Consider the following 21,374-nt stretch of genomic DNA (forward strand, 5'->3'; position numbering starts at 1 on the left):
GAATCCTTGGCTCGGGCCGAACGAGACGCACGCCTCGGATTGGATGGTCGCGCTGGTGCGACTTTCGGGTATTTGGGACTTTCTGAAATACCTACTTTTGCACACTAGTCCTAGGTGTTGTGCCCAATCTGACCCAAACCGGTGCAGCAAGATTGTCCAGAGTCTGACTGCCAACAGTGATTGGGAAAAAAGTGTGAATTTCGCTTCACGTTGGCGACGGGACGCCAAAACGTTGGGAGTGGGCGAGGCGGGCTTTACTCGAATGGCTATAACTCTCCAACCGAATGAGACGATCACACCCAAGTCGGTACACCCGTGTATGGACTCAGCCTGTGGTCACATGAAAGGGGATTTGGCGACTGGCCACTTGGTGGCGCTGTAAACAGAAAAAACAACAACATGAGTGCGGCCGTAGACGACTGTGTATCAAGTGCTTTTTCACACATGCACAAGGTATTCACACCACATGATAGAACTCCTCATTCTGAACTATTTTGCCTCCGGGACCACTGCTGTCAATCAAAGCGTTTGTTAAATATCTGAGATTATGTGAACAATAATAAAAAACCCACTTTCGCAGACTGAAAAACCTAGGTTGTTTTATATCTCTCAATCAACCAGCGCAGGTCAATTCGAAAGACTTCCTAGGCCATTCCTTGTCTGAAAAAAAGAAGAAGAAGAAATAAGTGGAAATCCAACAATCTGCTCTTACAACCAGTTTTTTTCCAGGGGAGAGCGCGAACGCAGTCCCCCACTACCATAAATTATGCAGTCGAGATTCCCACATTTGGGGAATTCGCAGGGGTCAGCACGACCGGAGTGCAATGGCCGAGCCTCGCCCTGGGTGAACCACCTTCCTGATCATGGTGTCTCCCCTGCCAGGTAAGTATGAATTCATAGGCCTCCGGTCAGAGGCACCCTGCCCATCTTCGCAATCCTCACCGACGGTCGGACAATCAAACGCACACCTGATTCAACTCATCAGCTCGTTAGTAGAGACTCCAAGAGATAAGAGAGACATCAGAAATGTGCAGTGACGGACCTTTCTTTTCTTTCTCTTTTTCATGCTCCGGCTCCATGAGCCAAAAATCTGTTTAGTGTGCAGTCCCCGGATAGTGGACGAATCAGATATTAAACTGGAAAGAACAGAGTTGATTTTTTTTTTATTGTTTATTTGTTTGTTTTTTACACCACCACCCTACCTTTACTAGTATAGTCTATGAGCACCTACTACACCTTTCAAACACCAATACAAAGCAGTATCCACTAGTTCCATTAACATCTGCTGCCACACAAGTCTAAAACATTTCTTTCATTCAACACTTTAGAAGGGGTGCACCGTTCCCAGAAGTACTGCAATACCGGGTCGATGCGTGGAGTGGACGGAGCAAGCCCCTATACCATCTCCCAGTTCCAAAAATCAATTTAATATATGGTGCCCGGGTAGGGCACGTATCAGATATTAAACTGATAAGAACAGATTTTTTCTTTCGAAAAGTTTTTATTGTCTCATTCCATTTTTTACATCGTCATCATCTCAACAGGAGGTCATCATACGCTTTGTTTCCATAACATTTTTATATAGGAAATGCATACATCTGTTTAAAGCATGTGTTAGTGTTAAAACATGTGTTGGTGTTTAAAACATGGAACAATAAAACTACTAACAAGAAAAAGCTTTTGGAAACTAAAAGGGCTCTTGATGGATAAAACCTACAGAGGGTAAAAAACACAGACGATATATGATGAATAGGTAAATACATAAAATAGATACATAAAGCGAAGTCCTGTCTTTGTGCAAGAAGAAGATAAAAAATATATATAATAATAATAATAGTAATAATAATTCCCAGCCATCCTTCGGAACAGAGCCCGAGACCCGGCCCGTGGGCCAGAGGAGATCCTCTTTAACCACGGCTCCGCTGCTCCACCTGGTGTTGAATTTGGGGGGCATCTACGGGCAGTCAAGGCTCGTGGCCGAGGGGACCTTCTCCAGTGAAGCTCTGGTCCCCACGTCCGAATGGCGACATGCGGTGTACTCCTGCAGCCTAAAGTTTGCCAGCTGTTGGGTGGCGTGGAGGGACACCTGCATGCGCTTCCCCACCAGCAGGTTTCTGGAGGTCCAAATAGCGTCTTTGATACAGTTCATGGTGAGCCAGTACTTTATGTAGTTTTCTGCTGGCAAGTTTTCCTGGCTCACCAATCCTACTGTTGTCCAGTAGTCTGGGACCCCCCCTGCTGGTAGGTACGGGAATTGCAGGGGACCAGCTGTTGCCCACAGGTCCCTCACGGCACTGCATTCCCAGAGCGCGTGCCTCACAGTCTCGGGCGCGCCACACCCGGGCTGTGGGCACGTAGATATCCTGGCCATGCCCCGGGAATGCATCACGGCCCTGACCGGGAGAATCTCATGAGCTGCCATCCATGCCAGGTCCCGATGTCTGTTCCGAAGGGCTGGATGAGACACGTTCTGCCAAACTGTTTTTGCTTCACTTTGAGTGAGCCCATGCACTGGGCTCACTTGCTCTCGTTCCTGCACAAGAGAGAGGAGAAGACGATGATTTGTCAAGGTTTTAACGTCTTTTTCTTCTAAAAGGAATTTTTTTAAAAACTTCTTTATAAAAGCATGTGCTGGAGATAGTTTAAAAGCAATTGGTACTGTATGATCCCTGGGTAAGATTTGCAGGGCTCTTAAATACGAGCCCATCCAAAAGCGACTCATTGCTGTGGTTTTATTTTCTGTGTTTTTGTTTGTGGCATATTTTATGTGGAGTGCAGTGTAGTATGCCCCTAAAAACAAGTACAAATTTGGTACTCCTTTCCCTCCGTTTTTTGGGGCTTTCTTCATCTCCTCTCTTTTCAGCCTTTCCCATTTACCTCCCCACAGGAAGCGGAAGATTTCTCGGTCCACGGCTAAAAGGAACCATCTGGGGGGATAAAAAACAGAACACAGCAATAAAAATAAAGGTAAAATCACAGATTTGATGATTAAAACTTTACCCTCTATTGTCAGTTGTCTCAATCTCCAAAAACCTAATCTTTGTCTTGCTTTTGCTAAAACATTTTGCCAGTTTCCCTTCCCCCCTCCCTCTTTGTCGAATTTGATCCCGAGTATCTTTACGTCAGTCTTTTTAACTTCGAGTTCTGTGTTTTCTATTTCTGTAGGTCCCCACGGTCCGAAAAATTGTACCTGTGTTTTTGATCTATTTAGTCTAGCCCCCGACGCCCTTCCAAACCAGTCAGTCAGTTCCATGGTCTTGTGGATTGATAAAATGTCAGTACATAAAAGATTCACATCGTCCATATATAAAACTGTCTTAGCTATCAGTCCCCCGGTCCCTGGGATAGTCAGTCCCGTGATCCATTTATCCTTTCTCAAAGCCTGCGCTAGTGGCTCGATACAAGCGACATATAGGAGGGGAGATAATGGACATCCCTGACGGACACCACAGCAAACATCTACTGCCTTTGTCAAGTGCCCATTTACCAAGAACCTGCTGGTTATCCCCCTATATAGCAGTTCCACCCAAGCTACAAATCTCCCCGGAAAACCCATCTTTTGCAGTACTTGGAATAAGTACTGGTGCGAGACCCGATCAAAAGCTTTTTCAAAGTCTAAATTTAAAACTGCGAGCCGAATATTTCTGTCTCTCGCATAACAGATGGTGTCTCTCATCAGAATGAGGCTGTCCGTGATCTTTCTCCCAGGGACTGCGCAGGTTTGATCCGGGTGGATCACATCCCCTAAAATCGAAGACATACGAACCATTAAAATTTTGCTAAAAACTTTACAATCCACGTTTAAAAGAGTTATAGGTCGCCAGTTCTTTAAGTCCGTCTTTTGGTCTTTTTTATGTAAGAGTGTGACTATCCCAGTCCTGAAGCTATTTGGTAGTCTGTCCAAGTCGTCAAATTCGTTAAAAACAACTAAAAGGTCCTGTGCTAAAATATCCCAAAAGGTCTGATAAAACTCCAGCGGGAGGCCATCCTCCCCCGGTGACTTCCTTTTCTTAAATTGTTTAAGGCATTTTTCCATTTCTATCATGTTAAAATCTTTTGTCAATGCTACGTTATCCTTGATTGTTTTGTCAACTAATTTTAAGACCTCTTTTAAAATATCATCCTCAATATCTTTCTCTCCATACAATTCTTCATAAAACTCTTCAACCACCTTTAAAATACCTTGTGTACTATGCATAAGGTTGTTTTCTTTGTTTTTTACACCCACCATACCCCCACCTCTATTCACTATTTTACGGAAGAAGTAGCTTGTACATTTTTCCCCTTCTTCTAATTCCTTTTCTCTACTTTGTAAGATGACACCTTTATTTCTTTTCTCTTCTAATTCGGACATAATTTTTTTTACTTGGCGAATATCTTCATTGAAATCAAAACCTTGGTTCAAAAGATTAAAATAACGCTGTAATCGTTTTTGCAGTCCCACCATGCATCTCCTCTCTTTATCTTTTTTCTTTTTCCCAACTTGTTTAAAATAAGTCTTTGTCTTTCCCTTCACCATTTCCCACCACTGTGCCTGTGAATCGTAAAAGTCTTTTAGGGTCTTCCATTGGCTGTACTGCTCCCTGTATTCTTCTACAACCTCTTTGTCTTCCAACAGGGAGCAGTTCAGCCTCCACAGCCCTTTGCCTGTCGTCACACCTGTGGGAAGTGAGAAGGTGCAAGAAAGCATAGCGTGGTCCGAAAAAAAGACAGGGGTTAATTTAGCATCTACTGGTACGAGGTCCCGTGTAAAAATATAATCGATACGGGAGGCTTTGGTGCCATCACCACTAAACCAGGTGAGTCCTTGCTCCCCAGGATGCATGGTTCTAAAACAGTCAGTCAGTTTAAAATCTCTTATTATCGTCTGCAATAAAATGGATGTTTTATCTAATTTAAAGTCTTCTCCGCCCCCTTTCCTGTCATTTTTGCTTAAAATACAATTAAAATCCCCCGCTAAAATAATCGGGGCCCTCCCTAAAAGGTGGGACTGCACGTCTTCTAAAAGGTCATTCCTATCATTTTTGTCCGTAAAACCATAAATATTTAGAATATTAAAATCATGTCCTAAAAAGGACAGATGTATTAACAGAGCTCGCCCATCTCTCACCACTGTGCTCCCCTTCACCACAAGCTGAGGATTTTTAATTAAAACTGCTACTCCATCTGCTCTATTATGGTTGGAGCCACTCCACACAGATGTTGAGTGGGGCCACTGCTCTTCCCATTTCCTATAATTTTTCATAAAAGGTAAAGCACATTCTTGTAAAAGCAAAATATCACAGTTTTGGGTTTGTAAAAAGGATAAAATAGTTTTTGCTCTCAGTTGTGACCGCACACTTCTTACATTTAGAGTAGAGAGTGTGAGTGTCATGAGCAGAACAGTTAAAAACGACAGGTGGGTCAATTTAATAGACATAATTAACTAAAAGTTCAAAAAAGAAGATCTGTGTTCTGTGAAACAAGCTCTTCCCTTACTTCTATATTTTGAGAATCAGGGGATTGAAACTGTTTCCCCCTTGAGCTGGCCCTAGGGGTGGATGTTTGGAGTTCTATTTGCAAAAAGGATACTTCGTTAGGGGAGTCGAGTGGGAAGAGCCGATTCAAATCCTCAGATGAGGAGGAATCTGACAGCAGTCCCACTCGGTCCCTTTTCCCGTTTTGCTCCTCAATGGGGGATTGAGCGTTCCGTTTTTTACCCAGCAATTTAACACCTGGGAAATCATTACTTACCTTGTTTTCCTTTTGTTTATTTCCTTGTTCTTCCTCCAAACCCTTTTCCTGGTCTTTGTTGTTTTGTTTCCCCTCGCCATCATTGCTCTGTTCACTTGACTCGGTTTCATGGTCAAACAATGTTTGGTGAAGTTCCATCTCCTCATTTTTATCTGCTCCAATTGTGTGATTTGGCAGGAAAATTACATTTTGCTCCACCCCCTCTCTCCTTAGGTCCACCCCCTCATTTCCTCTTTCATCTGTCCCCTCTCCCCCAATCACCAGATTTGGCGGGAGATTTGAATTTTTCCTCTCCGCCCCCTCGTTATCTTTTGGTTTGATTTCCTCTGTCGCCATTTTGTGTGTTTTAACTTTGTTGGCAAAGGACTTAGGGCAGTCTCTGTAGAGATGATTGTAGTCTCCACAAAGATTGCACTTTCTGCCATTTGGACATTCTTCAAAAGAATGTCCAATTTCTCTACACTTATTACAAAAGACTTTCTGGCATGCTTCGACAAGATGTCCCAACTCCCCACATCGCCGGCAGAGTTTGGGCATTCCTTGATAATGGATGTAGCCCCTGTTTTCACCCAGAACTATCATTTGTGGTAAATGTCTCAGACCTTGGAAGCCCCTGGGGTCTTCCCATTGTTTGATTGGGACCCTCCAGGAACAATTCCAAATCCCGTCTTCATCATAAACCTTCATAGCCTGGCCCCTCACAGTGCAAAATCTTCCCAGCCATGTACAAACATCTTCTCCATTTACAGTCTCATTGAACATCTTAACAATAACCACTTTTTGTGTATTATCGGTTAGTTTCTCAACTTTAAACATGGAGAACTGGGTCTTATGTGTGTCAAAGCGTTGCCAGAAGTCGTTTAATAGTGCTGCATTCTTAAAACTCACATCAAAGCCTTTGTTAAAAGGCAGGGTCAGAATACAATTCAAGTCAACAGGGGTAAACCCTAAACATTTCTGCATCAATTTCCTGGAGAAGTCTAACCTAGACATTTCCAACAGCTTTCCATCTTTTTCTAAAAAACTAAAACGCACACTGTGGTGCCTCCGCATGCCGGCACGAGCAGCCGACATGTTGGAGGCACCCCCAGCTTTAAAAAGTACTTAAGAGTGACTATATAAAACAGTAAAAATTAAAACAGTGATCAAAGATAAAAGACTTACCTTAAGACAGATTCTCTCAGTAAAAATCTCCTTAAAACAGAAACAACACAATAATGGGACAATAAATAATAATAAAAAGTACAGCTGTGAGCAGTACAATATACCTCTCTGAAGGAGTAGGAAAGTGCAACAAAAAGCACAAACCAAAAACTTACAAAGAGGCGATCGCAACACTGCCAATTGACAAGACACTTGATCTTAGCCAAAAGGCCGAGAAGCGATGACACAATGACGCAGAGGCGGGGGAGCCGGCAAAGGCCACGCCCACCTGGGCCGCGGCGGGAGGGACTGAGGCCGCCAACAAACAAGCTCAGCGACTGGTTGACAAACCGAAAACGGACCACAACAGAGTGCGCAACACGACACTTTGGAGTGCAACCTGGGATTCTGGATCATCATCAACATTCTGCCCTGAACGTGAGCGGGCAGACCAAAGCGTACGTCGTGGAGACTTCTGAGGGATGGCAGTACCCACCCCCGGTCTGCAACATCACCAAGGCTCGGCCCGGCCGGACCCAGGGTGGCGCTGCAGCGATCAAAAGTACGATATGGCGCGTAACTCCTAAACCGCCGTTCGCAGACCCAAGTGTCTTACATCCCCGGAATCCTTGGCTCGGGCCGAACGAGACGCACGCCTCGGATTGGATGGTCGCACTGGTGCGACTTTCGGGTATTTGGGACTTTCTGAAATACCTACTTTTGCACACTAGTCCTAGGTGTTGTGCCCAATCTGACCCAAACCGGTGCAGCAAGATTGTCCAGAGTCTGACTGCCAACAGTGATTGGGAAAAAAGTGTGAATTTCGCTTCACGTTGGCGACGGGACGCCAAAACGTTGGGAGTGGGCGAGGCGGGCTTTACTCGAATGGCTATAACTCTCCAACCGAATGAGACGATCACACCCAAGTCGGTACACCCGTGTATGGACTCAGCCTGTGGTCACATGAAAGGGGATTTGGCGACTGGCCACTTGGTGGCGCTGTAAACAGAAAAAACAACAACATGAGTGCGGCCGTAGACGACTGTGTATCAAGTGCTTTTTCACACATGCACAAGGTATTCACACCACATGATAGAACTCCTCATTCTGAACTATTTTGCCTCCGGGACCACTGCTGTCAATCAAAGCGTTTGTTAAATATCTGAGATTATGTGAACAATAATAAAAAACCCACTTTCGCAGACTGAAAAACCTAGGTTGTTTTATATCTCTCAATCAACCAGCGCAGGTCAATTCGAAAGACTTCCTAGGCCATTCCTTGTCTGAAAAAGAAGAAGAAGAAATAAGTGGAAATCCAACAATCTGCTCTTACAACCAGTTTTTGTCCAGGGGAGAGCGCGAACGCAGTCCCCCACTACCATAAATTATGCAGTCGAGATTCCCACATTTGGGGAATTCGCAGGGGTCAGCACGACCGGAGTGCAATGGCCGAGCCTCGCCCTGGGTGAACCACCTTCCTGATCATGGTGTCTCCCCTGCCAGGTAAGTATGAATTCATAGGCCTCCGGTCAGAGGCACCCTGCCCATCTTCGCAATCCTCACCGACGGTCGGACAATCAAACGCACACCTGATTCAACTCATCAGCTCGTTAGTAGAGACTCCAAGAGATAAGAGAGACATCAGAAATGTGCAGTGACGGACCTTTCTTTTCTTTCTCTTTTTCATGCTCCGGCTCCATGAGCCAAAAATCTGTTTAGTGTGCAGTCCCCGGATAGTGGACGAATCAGATATTAAACTGGAAAGAACAGAGTTGATTTTTTTTTTATTGTTTATTTGTTTGTTTTTTACACCACCACCCTACCTTTACTAGTATAGTCTATGAGCACCTACTACACCTTTCAAACACCAATACAAAGCAGTATCCACTAGTTCCATTAACATCTGCTGCCACACAAGTCTAAAACATTTCTTTCATTCAACACTTTAGAAGGGGTGCACCGTTCCCAGAAGTACTGCAATACCGGGTCGATGCGTGGAGTGGACGGAGCAAGCCCCTATACCATCTCCCAGTTCCAAAAATCAATTTAATATATGGTGCCCGGGTAGGGCACGTATCAGATATTAAACTGATAAGAACAGATACTACACTTGATCTTAGCCAAAAGGCCGAGAAGCGATGACACAATGACGCAGAGGCGGGGGAGCCGGCAAAGGCCACGCCCACCTGGGCCGCGGCGGGAGGGACTGAGGCCGCCAACAAACAAGCTCAGCGACTGGTTGACAAACCGAAAACGGACCACAACAGAGTGCGCAACACGACACTTTGGAGTGCAACCTGGGATTCTGGATCATCATCAACATTCTGCCCTGAACGTGAGCGGGCAGACCAAAGCGTACGTCGTGGAGACTTCTGAGGGATGGCAGTACCCACCCCCGGTCTGCAACATCACCAAGGCTCGGCCCGGCCGGACCCAGGGTGGCGCTGCAGCGATCAAAAGTACGATATGGCGCGTAACTCCTAAACCGCCGTTCGCAGACCCAAGTGTCTTACATCCCCGGAATCCTTGGCTCGGGCCGAACGAGACGCACGCCTCGGATTGGATGGTCGCGCTGGTGCGACTTTCGGGTATTTGGGACTTTCTGAAATACCTACTTTTGCACACTAGTCCTAGGTGTTGTGCCCAATCTGACCCAAACCGGTGCAGCAAGATTGTCCAGAGTCTGACTGCCAACAGTGATTGGGAAAAAAGTGTGAATTTCGCTTCACGTTGGCGACGGGACGCCAAAACGTTGGGAGTGGGCGAGGCGGGCTTTACTCGAATGGCTATAACTCTCCAACCGAATGAGACGATCACACCCAAGTCGGTACACCCGTGTATGGACTCAGCCTGTGGTCACATGAAAGGGGATTTGGCGACTGGCCACTTGGTGGCGCTGTAAACAGAAAAAACAACAACATGAGTGCGGCCGTAGACGACTGTGTATCAAGTGCTTTTTCACACATGCACAAGGTATTCACACCACATGATAGAACTCCTCATTCTGAACTATTTTGCCTCCGGGACCACTGCTGTCAATCAAAGCGTTTGTTAAATATCTGAGATTATGTGAACAATAATAAAAAACCCACTTTCGCAGACTGAAAAACCTAGGTTGTTTTATATCTCTCAATCAACCAGCGCAGGTCAATTCGAAAGACTTCCTAGGCCATTCCTTGTCTGAAAAAGAAGAAGAAGAAATAAGTGGAAATCCAACAATCTGCTCTTACAACCAGTTTTTGTCCAGGGGAGAGCGCGAACGCAGTCCCCCACTACCATAAATTATGCAGTCGAGATTCCCACATTTGGGGAATTCGCAGGGGTCAGCACGACCGGAGTGCAATGGCCGAGCCTCGCCCTGGGTGAACCACCTTCCTGATCATGGTGTCTCCCCTGCCAGGTAAGTATGAATTCATAGGCCTCCGGTCAGAGGCACCCTGCCCATCTTCGCAATCCTCACCGACGGTCGGACAATCAAACGCACACCTGATTCAACTCATCAGCTCGTTAGTAGAGACTCCAAGAGATAAGAGAGACATCAGAAATGTGCAGTGACGGACCTTTCTTTTCTTTCTCTTTTTCATGCTCCGGCTCCATGAGCCAAAAATCTGTTTAGTGTGCAGTCCCCGGATAGTGGACGAATCAGATATTAAACTGGAAAGAACAGAGTTGATTTTTTTTTTATTGTTTATTTGTTTGTTTTTTACACCACCACCCTACCTTTACTAGTATAGTCTATGAGCACCTACTACACCTTTCAAACACCAATACAAAGCAGTATCCACTAGTTCCATTAACATCTGCTGCCACACAAGTCTAAAACATTTCTTTCATTCAACACTTTAGAAGGGGTGCACCGTTCCCAGAAGTACTGCAATACCGGGTCGATGCGTGGAGTGGACGGAGCAAGCCCCTATACCATCTCCCAGTTCCAAAAATCAATTTAATATATGGTGCCCGGGTAGGGCACGTATCAGATATTAAACTGATAAGAACAGATACTACACTTGATCTTAGCCAAAAGGCCGAGAAGCGATGACACAATGACGCAGAGGCGGGGGAGCCGGCAAAGGCCACGCCCACCTGGGCCGCGGCGGGAGGGACTGAGGCCGCCAACAAACAAGCTCAGCGACTGGTTGACAAACCGAAAACGGACCACAACAGAGTGCGCAACACGACACTTTGGAGTGCAACCTGGGATTCTGGATCATCATCAACATTCTGCCCTGAACGTGAGCGGGCAGACCAAAGCGTACGTCGTGGAGACTTCTGAGGGATGGCAGTACCCACCCCCGGTCTGCAACATCACCAAGGCTCGGCCCGGCCGGACCCAGGGTGGCGCTGCAGCGATCAAAAGTACGATATGGCGCGTAACTCCTAAACCGCCGTTCGCAGACCCAAGTGTCTTACATCCCCGGAATCCTTGGCTCGGGCCGAACGAGACGCACGCCTCGGATTGGATGGTCGCGCTGGTGCGACTTTCGGGTATTTGGGACTTTCTGAAATACCTACTTTTGCACACTAGTCCTAGGTGTTGTGCCCAATCTGACCCAAACCGGTGCAGCAAGATTGTCCAGAGTCTGACTGCCAACAGTGATTGGGAAAAAAGTGTGAATTTCGCTTCACGTTGGCGACGGGACGCCAAAACGTTGGGAGTGGGCGAGGCGGGCTTTACTCGAATGGCTATAACTCTCCAACCGAATGAGACGATCACACCCAAGTCGGTACACCCGTGTATGGACTCAGCCTGTGGTCACATGAAAGGGGATTTGGCGACTGGCCACTTGGTGGCGCTGTAAACAGAAAAAACAACAACATGAGTGCGGCCGTAGACGACTGTGTATCAAGTGCTTTTTCACACATGCACAAGGTATTCACACCACATGATAGAACTCCTCATTCTGAACTATTTTGCCTCCGGGACCACTGCTGTCAATCAAAGCGTTTGTTAAATATCTGAGATTATGTGAACAATAATAAAAAACCCACTTTCGCAGACTGAAAAACCTAGGTTGTTTTATATCTCTCAATCAACCAGCGCAGGTCAATTCGAAAGACTTCCTAGGCCATTCCTTGTCTGAAAAAGAAGAAGAAGAAATAAGTGGAAATCCAACAATCTGCTCTTACAACCAGTTTTTGTCCAGGGGAGAGCGCGAACGCAGTCCCCCACTACCATAAATTATGCAGTCGAGATTCCCACATTTGGGGAATTCGCAGGGGTCAGCACGACCGGAGTGCAATGGCCGAGCCTCGCCCTGGGTGAACCACCTTCCTGATCATGGTGTCTCCCCTGCCAGGTAAGTATGAATTCATAGGCCTCCGGTCAGAGGCACCCTGCCCATCTTCGCAATCCTCACCGACGGTCGGACAATCAAACGCACACCTGATTCAACTCATCAGCTCGTTAGTAGAGACTCCAAGAGATAAGAGAGACATCAGAAATGTGCAGTGACGGACCTTTCTTTTCTTTCTCTTTTTCATGCTCCGGCTCCATGAGCCAAAAATCTGTTTAGTGTGCAGTCCCCGGATAGTGGACGAATCAGATATTAAACTGGAAAGAACAGAGTTGATTTTTTTTTTATTGTTTATTTGTTTGTTTTTTACACCACCACCCTACCTTTACTAGTATAGTCTATGAGCACCTACTACACCTTTCAAACACCAATACAAAGCAGTATCCACTAGTTCCATTAACATCTGCTGCCACACAAGTCTAAAACATTTCTTTCATTCAACACTTTAGAAGGGGTGCACCGTTCCCAGAAGTACTGCAATACCGGGTCGATGCGTGGAGTGGACGGAGCAAGCCCCTATACCATCTCCCAGTTCCAAAAATCAATTTAATATATGGTGCCCGGGTAGGGCACGTATCAGATATTAAACTGATAAGAACAGATTTTTTTTTTCTTTTTACATATTTTTATTTTGATATTTCATTCATTTATACATCATTACATTTTTCAGAATGTTCACATGATTGTTTTGTTGTTGCTTTTTGTAAAGAAATAAAATAAAATTTCATTTGTCCATGTATGTCATTTTTAAAAGAAAAGCATTCTGGTAAAACAAAAAACGTCAAGGAATGAATAAATATGGAAATAAATAAAATAAATAGCCAAGTAAAACAATAAAACAGACTTAAAAAGCTCTCTCTTCCATTGTACAAGAACGGGTATGTCCTTATAAACATTTTCACCATCAACTCAGCTCTTCAAAACCAGTCCCGAAGACCTGGCCCTTCTGGGCCTAGAGGAGATCCTCTTAAACCGAGGCACCGCTGCTCCGCCTAAGGTGTTTGGGGGGCATCTACGGGCAGTCAGAGCTCGTGGCTGTGGGGACCTTTTCCTGTGAAGCTCTGGCCCCCACGTCCGAATGGCGACATGCGGTGTACTCCTGCAGCCTTGATTTAGCCAGCTGGATGGTGGCGTGGAGGGACACCTGCATGCGCTTCCCTACCAGTAGGTTTCTGGAGGTCCAAATGGCGTCTTTGATGCAGAGGATGGTGAGCCATAGCTTGGGGGATGTTTTTGCTGGCGCTTTCTCTTGGCTCACCCCTCCTCTCCCCATTGGGTAGTCTGGGACCCCCCCTACTGGCAGGTACGGGAATTGCTGGGGGCCAGCTGTCGCCCACAGGTCCCTCACAGCGCTGCACTCCCAGAGGGCGTGCCTCACGGTCTCGGGCGCGCCACACCCGGGCCGCGGGCAGATGGGGTTCTTTGACATGCCTCGGGAGTGCATCACGGCCCTGACCGGGAGGATCTCGTGGGCAGCCATCCAAGCCAGGTCTCGGTGTCGGTTATGAAGAGCTGAGTGGGATACATTCCGCCAAACATTTTGGGCTTCACCTAGAGTGAGCCCGCGCACTGGACACACTTGTTCCCGTTCCTGCACAAGGGAGAGGATAGAGCGATGATTAGTTAACACAGTCACACTTTCTTTTACCAAATTAAAATTCTTTAAAAACTTCTTTATGTGGGTGTATGCTGGGGGTTGGTCAAAAGCCACTGGTATTTTCAAATCTGTCTGTAACATTTTTTTGGGTTCTTAAATAGGACCCCATCCAGAACCGGGCCATGGCTGCTGTTTTTTCTTGTTTTGATGGGGCCAGGGCATATTTTATATGTAGTGCAGTATAAAAAGCTCCTAAAAACAAATAGGGGTCTGGTACGCCTTTTCCTCCGTTTTGTGGTGCTTTCTTCAAAGTTGCTCTTTTAAGCCTCTCCCACTTAGACCCCCACAGGAAATAAAATATGGCACGGTCAAGGGATACCAGAAAGAATCTGGGGGGAAAGAAAACGGAGCACAACAATAAAAACAGAGGTAAAATCACAGCTTTTATGATTAAAACCTTTCCTTCGAGAGTCAACTGTCTCAGTCCCCAGAAACCCAATTTTTTTCTCACTTTACCCATCACGTCATGCCAGTTTCCACTCCCCCCCCCGTCTCTGTCAAACTTAATGCCCAATATTTTTAAGTCTGTCGTTTTAATAGTCAAGTCCAGTCCAGCAAGCTCACTGGGTTTCCAGGGGCCGTAGAACTGTGCCTGGGTCTTGTCTCTGTTTAGTCTGGCCCCCGACGCTTTCCCAAACCAGTCTGTCAAGTCCATAGTCCTCTGTATTGATAAAACGTCAGTGCATAAAAGGTTGACATCATCCATATATAAAACAGTCTTTGCAGTCAGTCCTCCAGTCCCCGGTATAGTCAGTCCATTGATCCATCTGTCCCTTCTCAAAACCTGTGCCAGGGGTTCGATGCAAGCCACATACAGGAGAGGAGATAGCGGACAGCCCTGACGGACACCGCTGCGTATATCTATCGCGTTTGAAAGATTCCCGTTAACTAGGATTTTGCTGGTTATATCCTTGTATAGCAGCCCCACCCACGCTAAAAATCTCCTAGGAAACCCCATTTTTCCCAAAACTTGAAACAAGTAATGGTGCGAGACTCGGTCGAATGCTTTTTCGAAGTCTAAATTTAAAACTATCAGCCGAATATTTCTGTCTCTCGCATAACAGATGGCGTCTCTTATCAGTACGAGGCTGTCCGTGATCTTTCTCCCAGGGACGGCACAGGCTTGATCCGGGTGGATCAGATCTGCTAAAACTGTTGACATTCGTGTTGTTAAAAGTTTGCTAAAAAGTTTGCAATCCAAGTTTAAAAGAGTTATAGGACGCCAATTTTTTAGATCGGTCTTGTCATTTTTTTTATGTAGTAAAGTCATTATTCCAGTCCTAAAACTGTCAGGGAGTCGGCCAATCTTGTCAAAATCATTAAAAACAGCCAGTAAGTCTTGTCTTAAAATGTTCCAAAAGGTCAAATAAAATTCTAGAGGAAGTCCATCAACTCCAGGAGTTTTCCCTTTTTTAAAGTTTTTTACACTTTTATCTATCTCAGAGAGATTAAAATCATTTGTCAGAGCAGAGTTTTCTTTTACTGTTTTCTCCATGCTTGTTAAAATGTTGCTTAAAATACTATCATCACTTAACTTTTCTTCATAAAGTTCCTCATAAAAGCTTTCCACTGCTGATAAAATACCATTTGTGTCTGTCACTGTTTCTCCTTCTTTGTTTTTTAGTTTGACTATTGCTCTGCCTCCATCAATGCTTTTCTTAAAAAAGTATCTTGTGCATTTCTCGCCTTCCTCTATTTCCCTTTCTTTGCTCCTGAAAATGATACCTCTACTTTTGACCTCAGCCAATTCCGACATTTCTTTCTTGACTTCTTTAATTTCATCGTTAAAATCAAAACCATGACTAAGAAGATAAAAGTAACGTTGTAGCCTCTTTTGCAGTCCCACCATTCGTCTCTTTTCTTTACATTTTTTCTTTTTCCCTGCCCATCTAAAAAAAGTCTTGGTCTTTCCCTTCACCATCTCCCACCACTGTGCTCTTGAGTCAAATAAGTCTTGTAGGGTCTGCCAATTGCTGTACTGCTCCCTGTACTCTTCTACTATCTCTAGGTCTTCCAACAGGGAGCAGTTTAGCTTCCACAGACCTCTACCTGTTGTCACACCGGGGGGAAGTGATAGGGTGCAAGAAAGCATAGTGTGATCAGAAAAGAAAAGGGGGGTTAATCTGGCATCCATTAATGACCAGTCTCTGGTAAAAACGTAATCAATGCGGGAGGCTCTGGTGCCATCACCACTGAACCAGGTGTGGCCCACATTGTTGGGATGCATGGATTTAAAAGCGTCAGTCAGTCTAAAATCTTTTGCTATATTTTGTAATAAAACTGTAGTCTTGTCCTCTTTAAAATCCTCCGTTGCCCCTTTCCTATCTTTCCTCTGTAAAACACAATTAAAATCTCCTGCAAAAATTAAAGGCATCTTGCCTAGCAAGTGGGACTGCATATCTATTAAAAGGCTATATCTGTCATTCTTTTCTGTGTTCCCGTAAAAGTTTAGTACATTAAAATCCCTCTCTAAAAAAGTCAAATTGGCTAAAAGGGCCCGCCCGTCTCTTAATATTGTGCTCCCCTTCACCAATATTTGTGTGTTTTTTATCAGGATGGCTACTCCGTCTGCTTTGTTTTGGTTTGAACCACTCCATATCGAGGGTCCATGTGGCCATTTATCCTCCCACTTCTTGTAGTTCTTTAAAAAGGGTAAGGCACATTCCTGTAATAAAAAAACATCAGAAGGCTGTGTACTTAAAAAATGTAAAACCGTTTGTGCTCTCGTTTGTGACTTCACACTTCTCACGTTTACAGTTGAGATGGTGATGGTCGTGAGCATTAGAATAAGTATAAAAAAAGACAGATATAACATTTTAAAAGTTTAAAAATTAAAAAAACAAACTATCCATTAAAAAACAAATTTTCTTGTAAAGCAAACTCTTCCTGCATTCCCACCTGAGGGGAGGCAGGGGAGTGAGTTTGTTTCCCTTCTGAGTCACAGGGTGAGCTCCTGGGTGTGGATGATTTCAGCTCAATCGCTAAGAAAGAAATCTCATTTGCTGTGTGACTTGGGAATAATCTGTTCAGGTCATCTGACGAGGAGGAGTCAGAGAATCTTCCCATTTTGTCTTTATCTATTTCTTTCAAGAGAGGGGAGTGTGCCGCTCTCTTTTTATTCATCGATTGAGCACAGGGGAGTTGCTCACTTAATTTACATTTTGTTTGCAACTCGTCTGTGTCCTCCCCTGCATTTTCACTTACCTCTGTATTGTCTTCACCTGTCCCTTCAATTTGATTTTCCTCGCCCTGTTGTACTTCACTCCTTTGCTCCACCCCTTCGTTACCTCTGTCATCTGTTCTCTCTTCACCACTCACCAGATTTGGCGGGAGATTTGAACTTTTTGGCTCCGCCCCCTCGTTATCTTTTTGTTTGCTTTCCTCAACCGCCATTTTGTGTGCTTTAACTTTGTTAGCAAAAGACTTGGGGCAATCTCTGTAGAGATGAGCAGAATCTCCACATAGATTGCAACTTCTGCCATTGGGACACTCTTCAAAAGTGTGCCCAATTTCTCTGCATTTTCTGCAAAACACTTTTTGACACGCCTCTACCAGGTGCCCAAACTCTCCACACTTGCGGCACAGCTTGGGCATCCCCTGGTAGTGGATGTAGCCTCTGTTTTCACCGAGAACTATCATTGATGGCAGATGTCTTAGGCCCTGGTAGCCCTGGGGATCTTCCCACTGTTTGATGGGGATCCTCCAGGAGCAGTTCCAAATACCATCCTCATCCACCACCTTCATAGCCTGGCTTTTTACAGTGCAAACTCTACCCAGCCATACACAAATGTCTTCTCCAGTCACAGTCTCATTGAACATCCTAACAATCACAACCTTGTGTGTGTTGTCAGTTAGCATCTCACCTTTAAACATGGAGAACTGGGTCTTTACACTCTCAAATCTATTCCAAAATTCTGATAACAGTGCTGCATTTCTAAAACTAACATCAAAACCTTTATTAAAAGGCAGGGATAAAATACAATTCAAATCTTGGGGTGTGTAATTCAACACTTTCTGAACATATTTACGTGAAAAATCTAGACGGGACATTTCAATTGTCTTGACATTTTCTAAAAAGGTAAAACGCACGCTGTGGTGCCTCCGCATGCCGGCACGAGCAGCCGACATGATGGAGGCACCTACAGCCTAAAAGGTTTCTTGTTTTGATGGGGCCAGGGCATATTTTATATGTAGTGCAGTATAAAAAGCTCCTAAAAACAAATAGGGGTCTGGTACGCCTTTTCCTCCGTTTTGTGGTGCTTTCTTCAAAGTTGCTCTTTTAAGCCTCTCCCACTTAGACCCCCACAGGAAATAAAATATGGCACGGTCAAGGGATACCAGAAAGAATCTGGGGGGAAAGAAAACGGAGCACAACAATAAAAACAGAGGTAAAATCACAGCTTTTATGATTAAAACCTTTCCTTCGAGAGTCAACTGTCTCAGTCCCCAGAAACCCAATTTTTTTCTCACTTTACCCATCACGTCATGCCAGTTTCCACTCCCCCCCCCCGTCTCTCTCAAACTTAATGCCCAATATTTTTAAGTCTGTCGTTTTAATAGTCAAGTCCAGTCCAGCAAGCTCACTGGGTTTCCAGGGGCCGTAGAAATGTGCCTGGGTCTTGTCTCTGTTTAGTCTGGCCCCCGACGCTTTCCCAAACCAGTCTGTCAAGTCCATAGTCCTCTGTATTGATAAAACGTCAGTGCATAAAAGGTTGACATCATCCATATATAAAACAGTCTTTGCAGTCAGTCCTCCAGTCCCCGGTATAGTCAGTCCATTGATCCATCTGTCCCTTCTCAAAACCTGTGCCAGGGGTTCGATGCAAGCCACATACAGGAGAGGAGATAGCGGACAGCCCTGACGGACACCGCTGCGTATATCTATCGCGTTTGAAAGATTCCCGTTAACTAGGATTTTGCTGGTTATATCCTTGTATAGCAGCCCCACCCACGCTAAAAATCTCCTAGGAAACCCCATTTTTCCCAAAACTTGAAACAAGTAATGGTGCGAGACTCGGTCGAATGCTTTTTCGAAGTCTAAATTTAAAACTATCAGCCGAATATTTCTGTCTCTCGCATAACAGATGGCGTCTCTTATCAGTACGAGGCTGTCCGTGATCTTTCTCCCAGGGACGGCACAGGCTTGATCCGGGTGGATCAGATCTGCTAAAACTGTTGACATTCGTGTTGTTAAAAGTTTGCTAAAAAGTTTGCAATCCAAGTTTAAAAGAGTTATAGGACGCCAATTTTTTAGATCGGTCTTGTCATTTTTTTTATGTAGTAAAGTCATTATTCCAGTCCTAAAACTGTCAGGGAGTCGGCCAATCTTGTCAAAATCATTAAAAACAGCCAGTAAGTCTTGTCTTAAAATGTTCCAAAAGGTCAAATAAAATTCTAGAGGAAGTCCATCAACTCCAGGAGTTTTCCCTTTTTTAAAGTTTTTTACACTTTTATCTATCTCAGAGAGATTAAAATCATTTGTCAGAGCAGAGTTTTCTTTTACTGTTTTCTCCATGCTTGTTAAAATGTTGCTTAAAATACTATCATCACTTAACTTTTCTTCATAAAGTTCCTCATAAAAGCTTTCCACTGCTGATAAAATACCATTTGTGTCTGTCACTGTTTCTCCTTCTTTGTTTTTTAGTTTGACTATTGCTCTGCCTCCATCAATGCTTTTCTTAAAAAAGTATCTTGTGCATTTCTCGCCTTCCTCTATTTCCCTTTCTTTGCTCCTGAAAATGATACCTCTACTTTTGACCTCAGCCAATTCCGACATTTCTTTCTTGACTTCTTTAATTTCATCGTTAAAATCAAAACCATGACTAAGAAGATAAAAGTAACGTTGTAGCCTCTTTTGCAGTCCCACCATTCGTCTCTTTTCTTTACATTTTTTCTTTTTCCCTGCCCATCTAAAAAAAGTCTTGGTCTTTCCCTTCACCATCTCCCACCACTGTGCTCTTGAGTCAAATAAGTCTTGTAGGGTCTGCCAATTGCTGTACTGCTCCCTGTACTCTTCTACTATCTCTAGGTCTTCCAACAGGGAGCAGTTTAGCTTCCACAGACCTCTACCTGTTGTCACACCGGGGGGAAGTGATAGGGTGCAAGAAAGCATAGTGTGATCAGAAAAGAAAAGGGGGGTTAATCTGGCATCCATTAATGACCAGTCTCTGGTAAAAACGTAATCAATGCGGGAGGCTCTGGTGCCATCACCACTGAACCAGGTGTGGCCCACATTGTTGGGATGCATGGATTTAAAAGCGTCAGTCAGTCTAAAATCTTTTGCTATATTTTGTAATAAAACTGTAGTCTTGTCCTCTTTAAAATCCTCCGTTGCCCCTTTCCTATCTTTCCTCTGTAAAACACAATTAAAATCTCCTGCAAAAATTAAAGGCATCTTGCCTAGCAAGTGGGACTGCATATCTATTAAAAGGCTATATCTGTCATTCTTTTCTGTGTTCCCGTAAAAGTTTAGTACATTAAAATCCCTCTCTAAAAAAGTCAAATTGGCTAAAAGGGCCCGCCCGTCTCTTAATATTGTGCTCCCCTTCACCAATATTTGTGTGTTTTTTATCAGGATGGCTACTCCGTCTGCTTTGTTTTGGTTTGAACCACTCCATATCGAGGGTCCATGTGGCCATTTATCCTCCCACTTCTTGTAGTTCTTTAAAAAGGGTAAGGCACATTCCTGTAATAAAAAAACATCAGAAGGCTGTGTACTTAAAAAATGTAAAACCGTTTGTGCTCTCGTTTGTGACTTCACACTTCTCACGTTTACAGTTGAGATGGTGATGGTCGTGAGCATTAGAATAAGTATAAAAAAAGACAGATATAACATTTTAAAAGTTTAAAAATTAAAAAAACAAACTATCCATTAAAAAACAAATTTTCTTGTAAAGCAAACTCTTCCTGCATTCCCACCTGAGGGGAGGCAGGGGAGTGAGTTTGTTTCCCTTCTGAGTCACAGGGTGAGCTCCTGGGTGTGGATGATTTCAGCTCAATCGCTAAGAAAGAAATCTCATTTGCTGTGTGACTTGGGAATAATCTGTTCAGGTCATCTGACGAGGAGGAGTCAGAGAATCTTCCCATTTTGTCTTTATCTATTTCTTTCAAGAGAGGGGAGTGTGCCGCTCTCTTTTTATTCATCGATTGAGCACAGGGGAGTTGCTCACTTAATTTACATTTTGTTTGCAACTCGTCTGTGTCCTCCCCTGCATTTTCACTTACCTCTGTATTGTCTTCACCTGTCCCTTCAATTTGATTTTCCTCGCCCTGTTGTACTTCACTCCTTTGCTCCACCCCTTCGTTACCTCTGTCATCTGTTCTCTCTTCACCACTCACCAGATTTGGCGGGAGATTTGAACTTTTTGGCTCCGCCCCCTCGTTATCTTTTTGTTTGCTTTCCTCAACCGCCATTTTGTGTGCTTTAACTTTGTTAGCAAAAGACTTGGGGCAATCTCTGTAGAGATGAGCAGAATCTCCACATAGATTGCAACTTCTGCCATTGGGACACTCTTCAAAAGTGTGCCCAATTTCTCTGCATTTTCTGC

Source organism: Phoxinus phoxinus, assembly GCF_949152265.1.
Source record: "Phoxinus phoxinus genome assembly, chromosome: 18".
Lineage (NCBI taxonomy): Eukaryota > Metazoa > Chordata > Actinopteri > Cypriniformes > Leuciscidae > Phoxinus > Phoxinus phoxinus.